Source organism: Solanum dulcamara, chromosome 8 (genome assembly GCF_947179165.1).
Source record: "Solanum dulcamara chromosome 8, daSolDulc1.2, whole genome shotgun sequence".
Classification (NCBI taxonomy): domain Eukaryota; kingdom Viridiplantae; phylum Streptophyta; class Magnoliopsida; order Solanales; family Solanaceae; genus Solanum; species Solanum dulcamara.
The window spans coordinates 75,125,326-75,136,563 of NC_077244.1; the positions used below are offsets into that span (position 1 = coordinate 75,125,326).

Genomic DNA, 11,238 nt, shown 5'->3' on the forward strand with positions numbered 1-11,238 from the left:
TTAGGAAGGTTTATTTGAAACGAGGCTCTCTTTATATGGACTTAGACAATCTTTCTTTGTGAGTTAGTTTAGATCCATTTCTTTACACTATTGTAGGTGATTTGTGTTCATTGTGTTACAAGTTGGAACATTTGAAAACGTCTATATTTGTTGGTCAAACTAGGTTTCAATTTTAATGTTCGACAAGGCAAAAAAGGACATTCAAAGTCGAGATTTATTGTACTCTTGATTGGGGGCAAAAAAGTAGTCTCTGTTTTGAGGTTTCACAAAGCACTGCCTTTAGGTGCTTAGTTCTTACTATCGCGAGGGCATTGTGTTGGATTTATAAGACTAGTAAATTGTGGTAGCATAGTAACATAGAATGATACAAGTTTATGAAAAAGATGCACAATAAATAGTGCAACAAAAAATGCTGAGACCGGCTATATCGGAATGCGATCCTACCTGACATGAATTCAAATTAATCGAACCTCAATACAGATATTAGATACCGAATAAAAAATAAAAAAAAGAATCTGATAATGTGAATCATTTTAGGAAGAATATTATATTCGAAGAGTTATTGAATATAGAAAGTAATGTTTTCTTAAATAGACAATTAAAATAAAATATGTTATGAAATAATAAAAAGAAGAATATTATAGAGAGAAGAAATAATAATTCTTTTTTCTCTTGAGTGATGTCCTACCACGAATAAAAATCCTTTTATTTATAGAAAAAAACTATTCCTTCCGTCCCATTTTAGTTGTTATGTTGCGTTTTTCGAAAGTCAATTTGATTAATTTTAAATTTAAATTATATTACTTTAACTCAATATTATAAAGTAAAAAATTATATATACAAAAACTATACGAAAAGTACTATAACTTATAATTTTTTTTATATCAATATGATAAAAAAATATGTCTTAAAATGTTAGTCAAAGTTCATATAACTTGACTCTAAAAAAAAATAACTATAACAACTAAAATGGAACGATGATTCAAGGGCTAAAGCTTCTCTCAGTAGAATCCCTTCTCTACACTCGACTTAAAGAAACCTACGAACTCTCTGATAAGCAAACTATCAAGGAAGTAATTTGGTCAATAACTAATGCTAACTTTTCTGAAAAAAAAACAAAAAACAAAATAGATTTTCATTATAATATAACAAATATATTAATAACAAAATCTACGAGCAAATCCGTGTCGCAACGACCTAGCGCCCATTTGAATGGCAAAACCAACTTAAAGTCTCTTTTTAGCTTTTGAACGTGTTTGCCTAATGCTAACTTTAAGCCATAAAGTTCTTAAAATCAGTTAAAAATGAAAAGTTATGATTTCTAACTTTTTTTTTCCTAAGTGCTTAAAGTCATTTTGTTTGACCATGAAAATTACTTTTATATCCCTTATATTTTAACTAAATTCTCAAACTATCCTTTTTATTCTTTTAACCCAAAAATTCAAACACTATTTTCAACATAAACACTTTTATCCAAACACTCAACTACTTATTTATAAAAATAACTTTCAGCACTTCAAAGTTCTAAAAACACTTCATACATAAAAGTTATTTTTTTTTAATCCCATCCAAACGTGCTCCTAGATTAGGCTACTGTTCACCAAAAATACGAGAATACCGTGTTTTTTTTTTTTTGAAGTCAAGCTTTGAAATAGCAAGACAACGGTGATGTAAGCAGTGCAGTCCATATCATTTATTTATTTTTGGAGTCTAACTAATAGTCCGTTTGAATTAGTTTATATGTTATTGATAAATTGTTTCAGTTTTTTTTAAGTGTTTGACGAATTAATTTAAAGTTATTTTGTGTTTAAAATAAATCTAAAAAAATAATTGAATCTATTTGATTTAACTTATCTAAAGTAACTTATAAGCTGAAAATAACTTATAAATCAAAAAAATAAATTAGGCTACCCCAATTTTTTTTTTTAAAATTTAATAAATTATTTTCGCCTTATAAACTATTTTAAATAAGCTAAGCACCCAGTTCTGTGTTTTTCACTCCTCCTTGCTCCCCCTTTTGTATCCAAATGACTTGAACTTTCAATATACATTATTAATTAGGTTTGATTTCATATACTGCAATTAAAAAAATAAAATTCTCTAACTATTTCTCGAAGGAAATTACGCACAAGGAGCACCCTTTGGACCAAGAAGGAAAATTTGCCAATAGAAGACTTTGACTGGAAATTTTGTTGATTAAGTCGTCAAACCCATTTATTCAATCACATGTCTTATATACACTACAAGAAAAATATAAATTCCGTAAAAATTTATCTGAAAATGATAGAGAAGAGTTCACATGTAATCTAATTTTCTATGACTTTTTCTACCAAATAAAATCCGATGAAAAATGTATATTTTTTTCTACCGAAACAAATTCGACAGACAATCTCCGTAAGGTAATTATTACTCGGGGAATTTAAATTCACATGTTGGTTACCTACAAACTTTTATGCATGATATTTTTGATAAAAAATAATAAAAACATGAAATATTCTTGCAAATTTTCAGCAGGTATCTACTCATAAAACGGAATATTTTTATGAAACAAACTAAAAAATAAAATAATACAATCAAATTGAAATTGAGGGAGTACATTTTTATTTTTGTAAAAAACAATTACTTTTTTTATCTTTGATATATTATTTTTATGGTTGTATAAATGTCATATTGTGTTTAAGATCATAATTGTTACAAATTTTTCTTTGTAGGCATTGGACATGAATAGGATAATATTTGAAAAATCATATAATTTTAAAATTAAATTGAATAAAATATTTGAAATGTTTGAACATCCATTTCATTTGAAATATGTAAAAGTTATGTAGTTTATTTATATACTTAAAAGCTGGTTCAAACTTGTGTGTGTAGTTTTTTTTTTCCTAGTTTGGAGTGAATGACCAAATAATTATTAGAATTTTCTTTTTGAAAAAAGCAAAATATTATGTCAAAATATACTTTAATATTCTTTAATTCGTTAAATGTCTTCCCATAAAATGAAAATCTGAAAATAATTAAAAAAGGAGTTAGGAAAATAAAAATAACAAATTATTTATCATACAATAGTTAAATATATTTATTATTATAATAATTGAGATTTTAATGCCATGCCACGTACATTTAAATGGCATAGAATACATCTATTGAGGGTTTTATTGGAAGAATCAAGGCTAACCATTATTCGTGATAGAATTGTTATATTTTTTAATTTTTTTTTAGTAGGCGGGTTTGGTGAGTTGATGCAATTAAATGTTTCAAATTGGTTTGTTGAGTTAATTGGTACAATGAATAAAATATATTCTTTGAGTTTGTATTGATGTAAATTGAATCCCAATTATTATTATGTGGTTGATTTTTGTTAACCTAAACTTATGTTTGCTACCAAGTCATGCCCATAAGTTGTTTGCTTAAATGTTTAATCGGAGCATGTGAGCTCACATTACCTCAATCCTAACACGAACTCCATACTGTATTATTTATAGTTGGAATTTTGATATGCACCTGAAATTATTGGCGCTTGGAACATTGCAAAGCTGCCATGAAAGTACTCAACGGGTACTACTTCCTTGCCTCTATAACTACATTCATTCTCCTTTGTTGAAGGTTTCGTTTACTACATTTTAACCTTTTGTTTGCGTTGTTGGTGATAAAACATCATTTATTGGACAGGCCACGCTTAAAGCCTATCACAGAAGATCCAACAAATAAAAGAATCCGTTACATGATTTTCTCAGAAAAAGTAAAACCCCCAGGTAAATGACGTTAAACATTTGTTTTTATGTTACTTGTGAAATTTCCTTTCAATTAAGATTGAGAGTTTTAACATCTTTCATGCATGGAAGCAGCTTCTTGTTATTTCTCCAATCAAAACCTGAGCATGAGCATTTGTGGCAACGACGACAATTCATGACTTGGAAAACAAAATCTGCTATGGGGACACCATAATGGTGCGATAAAAAGGAAAAGAGAAGCAACTAATGAGTTTATTAACATATAATACAAAGACTTAGAATATCTTGATTCTCATTAATGAAAAATTGGCATCTTATAGGCTGATCAGATTGTTGTCGGCTAAAATTTATTACGTTCATTGCCAACTTTGGCAAGATAATGTGGGATTACAGTTCATGGCATGCCTTGATTTAGATAAACTAGACTGGAAACTCATGTCTGCCTTTTCACATTCTTAATCAGATGTGTTCTTCTGAATCTTACCTTTCCTTGCCTCTCTTGTTCTTTTCGGGCTTCATGAAAAACAATCAGAAAGCACAAAGCTCTTGGAATAGGAGTTATTGTCTTCTTTTATATATTTATGTTTAGCAGTTTTGATCTTCCATTTTAAGGTCATTGTTGGTATCATCTTGCTTTAAGGAATGGATACTTTTGCTTTAGTTTCTGACTTCCTGTTCAGACAATTCAAGATGCGTCATGGGCTCTAATTGCAGGAATTTAGATAAATGGTGTATTGCTTCAGCATGCTACTCTCTGCTTGGTATAGGCCTCCTTCCTTTCCAAACTAAAACAAGGTTGTGTTTGGATATTGTCTGTGTCAAATTGTTCTCAACCAATTATTGGTTGCAGGAAATTTTATTTAACAAATTGTTTTTAAGTAACTTTGTTACTCATTCACTAATCATTATGAAGGCTCGTCATCTATTTCTGTTACTTGTGATTCTGTTCATTTTTTGTATTGTTTCTCATCATACTCTCATTCATGTGTCGTACCCTAGGAGCCACTGTTATAACTTTGGATGTCTAATGCTGGTAACATTCCGGCTACTCTCACCTACAACATCTTGCTAATTTGCCTACTTTTTTGCCAATTATGTGACAGACTTGTCTGATATTCCGGTTCAAAATCTTGCTGAACTGAAAGGCCTGTGTCAGTTTGAAGTTGTTCCCTATTTACTGACACTTGGCTATTCTTATTGGAGTGAAGGTCAGCAACGATTCCTCCAAAATAAGTTGAAATATAAGTCATATTATCTCTTTGCTGTTCCTGATATTGTATGTCTGTCTTGCAATAGTACAATCGCCACTTCCCAATGCATGTCTCTGCTTTTCTCTTTTATTCGTTCTGTATAGTTTTTGAAATCGTGTGAACTTTTCTGAGGTGATATTCATTTGCACCAAATCATAGTGGATACACATTATCAACAATGTTAGCAGAATAGGAACTATTAGTTTGGTAACATTTAACGATTACAAATGTTGCTCACTTGAAATAAAAGGAAATAGTAAAAATGCACTTAAAATTGTGTATCCTGTGAAAAGTAGAAACACACTAAAAATTATGTATTCTGTGATTAGCAATTCAAAACCAGTAACATATTTTTTTTAATGAGTAAGGAAAGAACTATACTCTTAATTGCAAATTTTGATTGCAGTCCATTCTGGAAGTAGACCTATCAGGCAAATTGAGTTTTCACTGTGGTGAAACTTCAGCTTGTTAACTCTCTCAACTTTAAGATTGTGTTGTCGAATACTTTATTCTGAGTTATTTAATCTAAGGTTCTTTTTTTTGATAAGGTAAGAGTATTAAGAATAAAATGTACCAAGAAGGTAGACAAGAGTACACCAAAAAGCAAACACCACCTACAAAGAGCTTCCTACTACATATCTCCTTGTAGATCCAAAACTTTCAGATACCGGTCCATACTTTCTAATAAACACCTATTACACCAGAAAAATAGAAAATGGCTTTTTTATTCTCAAAACAAACACTATTTCTTTCTCTTTAACGAATAGTCCTACAAAACTGTGTCTGGAACTTTGCTATCTTTTGTCCTTACTTGCTATCCATTAGGCTCTTAATATCTGGAGGCATAACCTAATTTTCACCAAAAAGGTTCAGGAAGAGTTCCCAGAACTCTTTAGCAACTTTGCAGTGAAAGAAAAAGATGGTTTATTAACTCCAGACCTTATTCACATAGATAACACCCGTTGCTAAGAAAATACCTCTTCTCTAAAGATTATCTTGAGTTAAAACAAGCTTCTCTGATAACAACCCATCAAAGTCTTTAGAGATCGCTGGTAGCGCATCAAACACCTCATCATAGCAATACAAATATAGATACGATATACAAGTAAAGCAACTGAACTGAAATAATGAATACAAATGATGAAAGTAGACATGATGTGCAAAGTGCGAACTACAAAAACTGCTAGGTGTCATGAGTCATTACTCAAGCTCAACCCAACTGTGTGTGAATTGCTAAAATTGCTATGGTGCCTTGAGTCATTGTTCAAGCTCATCTGTTTTACCTCCAAATTACTTCTTTAGCTCAAAATCATGTCCCACATAATAAAAAATACATATTGATAATAAAGTGCTCAGATTCAAACTTAAACACAATAAAAGCATTCAAAATAGAAGGAGAAGGCACCCAGGGGTGTGGCCCATTGGTCAATGAAGTGGGGTGAGCACCATGAGGTCTCAGGTTCAAATTCCAAAGGAGACAAAAACACTAGTTGATTCCTTCCCATTTGCTCTAGCCTTGGTAAACAAAGTTATCTGTAAACTAATGTTGGTGGGAGATGACATGTATGAGGTATCCCGTGGAATTGGTTCAGGTGTGCGCAGCTGACCTGGACTCCACGGTTATCAAAAAAAAAAAATATAGGAGGAGAAATGTAGTTTAAAACATATTTTTCTTGTCAATGATCAGATAAATATTTTGTGTGTTGTTTTATGTATCTTAAATACCTTAGAAGTTCATCTTTGCAGGCTTTGCCTTCCTAGATAATGTATAACACTTAAGCCATGTAATATTATTAAAAGCAGTGTTTCTTGAGTTTGTACGTATACTATGTGTGTATTTTATCCAATACTTGAGATTGATATTACTAGTTGGCTTATTTTCACCAATTGCTACTTTATAACTGGAACTTCTTTACAGACCATATATTAAAGCAGATTCTGCCCCCTGGCCTTGAAGTACCATCATCATTTGAGACAATAGTTAAGTATTTTAATCCAACATTTTTCTCTACTTATCTTCTCTATACTCTCTGAATAGGTTATAGAGAATCTTGTGTTGTGTGTCATTACAACAACAACAACAACATACCCAGTGAAATCCCACAAATGGGGTCTGGGAGGGTAGAATGTACGCAGACCTTACCACTACCTCGTGCAGGGGCGGACCCACGTGCAAGTGAGGGGGTTCATTCGAACCATCTTCGTTAAAAAATTACACTGTATATATAAGATAAATTTTTTAATTTATGTGTATATATTTAACATTGAACCCCCTAAGCATAATCCAAAGGACTAGCTCAGTGGCAAATGGGGTTCAATATTTTGCCTTAGCTTGTCTCAGCTCGCGGGTTCGAATCCTAATAAGCACATTTTTTTTTCTGATTAGCGTGTTTAATTTTTTTTGAACCCCCTTCATAAAATTCCTGGTTCCGCCACTGACCTCGTGGAGGTATAAAGGCTGTTTCCAGAAAGACCCTCGGCTCAAGTTTTGTGTGTCTCTTAACCTTAACTAAATTTCTATGCTTCTTTAATTCTAAGTCAGAAATTTCAACACTCTGATCTTCCAACAGAGTTCCCTAATTAATTGACTAAATATTTGTGCAGGTCACATTGCTCATTTGAATATAACTGATGAACTTCTTCCTTACAAGGATGTGATTGGCAAAATTATTTATGATGTATGTTTTCTAATTTATGGCCTCAATCAGTGCATCTTCCATTTAGCTATTTCCCTAAAAAAGGAGTAAAAGTACTGTTGGTTTTCTTTCAAAATTCATCTTATAATGAATCTCTGCTATTGTGCAATGTAAATGTTTTCATTTGTAAGTTGTTAAGCATCATATTTAACTTCTCCACCTGTAGTATTTTAAACTAATTCATGAGAATGAGATATTTCATTTTTCTTTTCCTAAACTAAGGGTCTTTCTTTCTGAATGAATTCCTTTTCCTTAACATTATCTTTGGTTCCAAGCACTTGATTTTAACTCATTTGCATTAGGGCCAGACTGCCTCCTTCCATCTCCTTCACTTTATGTCCAGGCATCCATGTGATGATATTTATATCATTATTTCACTTTCTTTTACTGAGAGGATTCTACCTTGTTTCTGCTTTTCCCAAGTCGCTAGTCTTCCGAATTTCAATAAAGATATTCATTCCTGATACTTGCAGAAAAACTATCCCAGGATCCAGACAGTTGTAAATAAAGTTGGAACCATTACCAATGAATTTCGTGTGCCAAAATTTGAGATACTGGCTGGGAAAGATGATATGGTCACAGAAGTGAAGCAATACGGAGCAACTTTCAAGCTTGATTATAGCTTGGTGTATGGGAATTCTAGACTAGAACATGAGCATTTAAGGCTGGTCTCAAAGTTCCAGTCAGGGGAGACGGTATGTGATATGTTTGTTGGCATTGATCCTTTTGCTATTCCTGCAGCACAGAAAGGATGTGCGGTGTATGCAAATGATTTGAACCCAGACAGCATTCATTATCTCAAAACTAATGCTGAAATCAACAAGGTTGATCATCTAGTTTTCCCATACAATATGGATGCAAGGAAATTTATTTCTCAACTCATTGCTGCACCCTGCAATGGAAGAAATATAGAAGCTGAGATCGATTGCTCCATGAAATTCAGTGGACAAGCACATAGGGAGAAACTATCCAAAGACTTTATGTGAACTATTCAGTAATATGCTTGTTTTCTTACTCCCAAAGCATCTCATTCATTAATCTGAACCCACCCTTGCAGGTGAGGTCAAAGAAGTACCTGACAGAACGTCATGCAACATTGCAGGACTTAGGGACTCATCTGTGATGGAAAATATGAGTGTGACTTCTGTGAAAAGATGTGCGGAGAGTTCTCAAGAAGGTGAAGCTGGTAAAGAAATGATATATACTCTAGTCTACTTAGTGGAAATTGGTGATGTATATAATTTATAGAGTTTTCTGTTTATTAACATCCAAATGCTGAATCCAATGTTTCTGTGAATACCATGCTTATGGGATGCTTTGAGCACAAGTAACTGGATTTGTTCATTTGGTGGATTAGAGGGAGAAGGCAGACCTGCAGTCAATGAAGGTGTTTGTGTTGCTGGTAGGAAAAAAAGAGGTCCAAATAAGAGAGTGAAGGGTTCTGAGTCATTGAACACAAAGCCCTCAGAGCATGTGGACCATGTGATCATGAACCTACCAGCTTCTGCTCTGGAGTTTCTTGGTAAATCTACTATGACCATATTTCCTCTCAACATCATATCATCGAACTGAGGTCAACTGTTATCTGCTTGTCAGCTGTGTTTATCCAAGTTTGGTGAACGTCTCTTTCTAATACTATATGTAGATAGATCATAGTGCAAGAATCCAATACAATTTTGGCAGGGTTTTAAGCATCACTGCTAATACTTTGACCTTGTGTCTTTAATAGTAGAATCGAACCAATTTACAAGCTCCCATAAGAGGGAAATGTGAGAAACATGCCCATGGCTTCTAACAACACCAACTTTAGGCAAAATCCTGAAAAATGTTACTTTTTGGAGATAGGTCAATAGAATTGTTGCCCAATAGTCATAACCAATCTTGACACCAATCAGCTCATGCTGTGATGCATTTACCAAGTTTATGAACGTAGTATAGTTTGTGATGCAATAAACTGTGTCAATCAAATCCATTTGTTGTACTTAGCATGCTCTGTTTCAACTAAGTCACCTCTTACTGGAATAAAAATAGAACTGATGTTACCCTCAGCCCTATAGCAGGTTATAGTTGTGTCTTGTGAATGCATTTTCTCGGTAAGTACCTTGTGTTTTAAAGCTGTTAAACAGAACTTCTTGTCTCGTCGTCAGACACTGATATTTGCTTATGTATTATAATTCCGAAGGCAATTGATAGTTTATTTTCTTTTCGTAGATGCCTTTAAATGCCTTATTAGAAGGAGATGCTGGAAGGCATCTTTACCCTGGATTTACTGCTATTGCTTCATACGGGCTAGTGAAACAGAAGACTACATAATTTCGGTATTACCTTGTCCAACAATTAATTTGTTCTCCTTCGACTTTCTTTTTCCGTTTGACAGTTGACTTACTCAAAGAGTTGTATAGCAATTAGGTGTGGTCTGAATACATTGTATTTGGTTTAACATAAGGTTCTTGAGATTGTTCATATTAAGTGTGAACTTAATAAGAATAATCCATTTAAGAGGAGGCCACTGTGGTATTAATACATAGGCTAACATTGCAAGGTTGTACTAAAGCCTTTTAAATCTCTCTTCTTCTCTTAGGCTAACATTGCAAGGTTGTACTAAAGCCTTTTAAATCTCTCTTCTTCTCTTTCCAGACTGTTGAAAGCACAAAAATGTTAAACTACTCACTGAATAAGTTAGTAATAACCTTTTGCTCGTTATGAGATTTATTGACAGCAATCTTCCCCCCCCCCCCCCCCCTCTCTTTCTCCTAATTTTCATGTCAGGAAAATAAATGAAATCAAATGACTATCGTCGTCAGTAAACCAAAAACTTATCAACTTTGGGATGGATGAAAGCCACGCTCTTACATGTTCAATTGCTGCCCCCAGGCTTATTTGAAATTTACTTGGATAATATCATCGATAATACAATGGAACAAGTGCATGACATGAAATGATTTGCAATGTACCTATTAAATCTACCTTCACAATGTACTTATTCCCATCTTTCATTTATTTCAGCTAGTCTACATTCCCTCGTATGATCTTCTCAATTTGTTAAGTTGCAGGTGGTAGAGTCTGCCCTGGGAGCCAGAGTCTAAAACCCTATATTTCACAGGGTTAGAGATGTTGCTCCAAATAAGGTACTAATTCAATAGAGAACAACTTTCAGCATCATTCATTTTGTCAACTTTACGGTTATATTCATGTGCGTTTATGTCCCTGAGCTGTTCTTTCTCCTATGTTATGCAGGCTATGTTTTGTTTAAGCTTCAGATTACCGGAAGAAACATGCATTGATGATTAGGATAAACAATGATATAACTCTTCACTCTCAGGGCGAGAATCATGAAACAAAATGAATCTTCGTAGCTGGATTCCTACAAACTGGAAATTTGTTTGTAAAATGCTTTTGTGTATCTGTTGGTCGAGTTGTTGCATACCCTACTTTTACTTTGTTTGAGTTCTTGGACACTCTTGCTAACACATTGTAACACTTGGGATCTACATGCCTTGCTCTTTACTGCATTTAATTCCATTCATTTCTCTCTCTTTAACAACTAATCAATATTCAAAT

General features: G+C 33.1%; 1 pseudogene; it reads left to right on the forward strand.

Moving 5' to 3' along the window:
• Positions 1-3,238: 3,238 nt before the first annotated feature.
• Positions 3,239-11,238, forward strand: LOC129901656 (tRNA (guanine(37)-N1)-methyltransferase 2-like; annotated as a pseudogene).